This window comes from Triticum dicoccoides, chromosome 3B (assembly GCF_002162155.2).
Source record: "Triticum dicoccoides isolate Atlit2015 ecotype Zavitan chromosome 3B, WEW_v2.0, whole genome shotgun sequence".
Classification (NCBI taxonomy): domain Eukaryota; kingdom Viridiplantae; phylum Streptophyta; class Magnoliopsida; order Poales; family Poaceae; genus Triticum; species Triticum dicoccoides.
Genome location: NC_041385.1, coordinates 663,541,241 through 663,545,164, shown reverse-complemented (window position 1 = coordinate 663,545,164; position 3,924 = coordinate 663,541,241).

Genomic DNA, 3,924 nt, shown 5'->3' with positions numbered 1-3,924 from the left:
CATCTGCCGTGTGTATGTGCCTCCAAATCCAGACCTAACAAGCTCTGAAAAATCAGGCTTTCGTTGATTGATAGGGTTAGATTTCGCTCGGTTCTGGTGTACCATATAGACATGGTACAACCTTCGATTGAAAACCCCAGGTTGGGTGGAATTGTTTGATTTCTTATGCCGGTTACACCTCTGCTCAAAGGGATTGGAGGGGATTTTGACTTGTAGGGGATTTAATCCCCCTCCATTCCCTGTCAAGCGAACAAGGCCTTAGATGGGATGGATTGGTGGCATATAAGACCCATTTTTGATTTGGATGATCAAGACTGTGCGGAAATGGAGAGGAAAATTGGGTATAAATAAGTCTTTCAAGTAGTATATCTATATTAGCACTAGCCAGAACTGCTTATCTTTTGTGCACCGCTAGGCAAAACGAGGAGCATCCATCGTCTTTCTAATCCCATGTTCTGAACTTGTGCATTTGTTTTGCGGGGGAGCTCGCAAGAGCACTTTCCTGTATGTGCTTTGCCCGTGTTATTGAATTGCTCGGGACATGACAAATTGAAAGATGAGTAGGAGGTTCTTTGGAGGATGTTATCTGTCTGAGTAAAGACGTGGCCCAACATGGTTCCTTCCTGCTTTATGTGGTTTTATTTTGTGTTGCTTCATGATTTGTAGTCGTAAAAATTTCCATAATGAAATCCATGTTTGCACATGTGTAGAACAAGTTCCTTAGTATACAAGGGTATATGTGGATATTTACGGTTATTGATTAGATATGAACAACATTATATGCTTATATGTAGTTGTAGCAAACTATCCGCCTCTGTTTTGCATATATTCCCCAGCTCATGTTTTTAATCTGATGGCCTTCAATTTGTTATGTCTTGCAGAGAGTTTGTCATCATGCACAGCCCCAGTAAATGGTTGATTACCTCTATGTCCAAACGCCTTGCTGTGTCCAATCTCCAAGGCTGGGCAGACCTCCCAGATGACCTGCTGCACTCAATTGTTGCTCTCTTGGGCTCCTCCCTTGACCTTCTTGCCTTTGCTGCCACCTGCCGCCCTTGGCATGCCGCTTTCTTCTCACACCCATCCAAATCTACCTTGTGCTTCTCATGCCCCCCTGTCCTCATCCGACAAAACCCCATCCAACCTCCTAGCAATGGTCATGCCAAGCCACAAAGATTTAACTTACTTGATCCATCCAACACAGGCACCAACTATCGCTGCCAGATACGTGAAGAAATTCTGCAGAAATTTTATTTTGCTGGTTCTTCCTATGGTCAGCTCATCTTCTTCCGCCACAGACGTTGTCTTGTTGTTGATGCATTTAGTGGTGCAGAAGTTTCACCTCCATGTCTCCCTGAGTTGAACCACAATGTTTTTGAGTCTTACTATTGTACCACTCTGACTGCTCCCCTTGCATCACCCAACTCACGCCTCCTTGTCAGTACAAAATCCTCCCTATTTGACTGGCCAGTTGGAAGTGACTCTTGGTCTGAACTCAAGCTTTCCAATGTGCAAGTACAGCAGATTGTGGAATTAAATGGTCAGTTCATTGCCATGGATGATCATATGAAGATCTACACTTTGCAGTTGGCGCCCCAGCTTGGCCTGCATGACCTACCAATAGAGTGGTGCGGCGGCAAGATCCCAAGCATGGATTCGAAACCATTTCTAGTGGTCTGCCGCGACATGCTTCTGATGGTTTGCTATTCTCTGGTATCCCTATTCCAGGGATCAAGCTTCTGTACACTCCACCGCCTTGACATGTCTACCAATCCAGCAAAATGGGTAGAGATGAAGAAGCTGGACAATTGGGCACTCTTCGTTGCAGCTGACATTAGGATCCCACCATTTTCTTGCGTTAACCCAGAACGGTGGGGAGGGAGGAGCAACTGCTTGTACTACACTCACCACTCTGAACCTTGGGGTATACGATGGTTGGGCAATGAGCCGGATCTTACGAAGGATCCATCCGCCAGTCGGGACCTTTTGTTCGGAAGAAATATGTGGCGTTACCCACAGAGCCTGTGGGTGTACCCCAGCATGTTTTACTCTGATAGGAAGTGATCGTTGTCGTGGGCAACTACAACCTACTGCTGTAGCAGTTTCTTCTGAAAATTCTCCCCTTCTCAACAGGGGCAAATACTTTTGCGGCTTGATACGGGGATGCTGATCATCATGAGTACTGGAACTATTTGCAGTTATTTTTTTCTTCAGTTTCTTATAAACCTGGTACCAGATATCTATGGCGGTACGAGTGCTTAGAACCTATTCCCAGGCTTCTGCAATTACTTTCATCATTCAGTTTTTAGCCATGCTTATGAAATTGCCATTGCTTTTCCGTGCTGGAACCGACACGGTGTGAGCGTTTTACCCGTTTGAATGAGGTGAAGACATTGCTCATCTTGCAGGATAACGAGTTGGCAACATAGAGCCAGCATTGGATCATCAGGCAGCAGCTTTGCTTCTGCATCAATTTTTCTTGGGTCTGAGAGCTGAATGTTCTGTACGCAGTTATTTCATCTCATGCTTTTGCATCAATTTTTCTTGGGTTTGAGAACTGAAACTTTTTGCAGCTATTCCTTCAGTTTTTATAAGCCTGGTGACAGATATTTATGGTGTTACGTGCTTAGGACCCATTAGGGACACCCGAGCCCGAGCTTATGCAATCAGTTTCATCGTTCAGTTTTTTTTAGCCATGCTTGTGTACTTGGCTGCTATTGCTTTTCGTTTTACCAGTTTGAACAAGGCGAAGAGACTGTCTCTGCATTTGAGCTTTCATCTCTCAGGATAACAAGTGTCATCAGGCACAAGCTTTTCATGTAGATCAATTATAATTGCGTCGTTGGTCATGGGGACACCTGAACCTGCTTGGACTGTCTATTTTATAAATCAATGCCGCTGATAACTTCCACCAGATTCAGTAAACAAAATTGAGTTTTACAATCGTCTGCGATCCCGTTCTTGTTCTGCTTTCCCGCTTTTTTTTGTGCTTGAATGTGTCCCGTAATGGCTGGTTTCCTAAGTAGGGAGTACATACGGACAGCAGCAAACAGTACGTGTGTGCCGTGCTGTGTTGTATACTACACTACGTACTTAAAGTACTTGATTGGTCATTTTCAGACAGTAACTGGCAGGTGAGCAGATACTCGTAGTGCAGTTTTTTCGGTCTGAATTGATGTGGTATTGGTAAACAGATGTGCTCATTGCTTGCTCACTTGCTAGTTGCTCACTGCTCTTCTATGTTTCAGCAATAAGGAGCAGGAATTGACCCAAAATTCCTACCCAGAGTTTTCTCCTTTTGAGATGCGTCATGAGATAGTTTGTTTCCACTTGCTTCTCTGATTTGGTAAAAAATCATAGTTGTTCACGGTTGATGGGAAATAAAATGGTGATTTCCCCCTCCCATGTCTATTTATTTTCTTTTGCTCCTGTTTTCTGCAAACCGGCTCAACTGCACTAAGTCTTATTGGCTTACAAAGAAACGCGTTTTTTTGTCAGTTGGTATAAGTGATTACCAAATAAAACCCCATTAAAATATCATGTCCCCAAGAAAATCATCTAGTTAAAATTTCCTATTGGTCCAGCTCATATTTACGTGTATTTTTTTGCAAAAATGAATAAATTAGTTACCTATATAATCATTTGCTTAGGTTTTTAGTGTGACTCGTATAATTATTTCGCCCAGCTCATTTTCTAAAAACAATTTCTTCCAGCCCATAAAACTTGTCTTCTCGTCCATGTTCAGAATGGGCCATTGGAGCCCATAAGGCGCACAAATAATTCCGAAGGGGCTGCCGTGCAGACTGAAGGACACGAGGGTTGTCTCAAAAAAAAAAAGACACGAGGGGACGGGGAAAAAAGAACCAGCGGCTTGGGTACCCACCCCCGGCGGGACGGCGGCGGCAGCCATCCACCGCACCATCG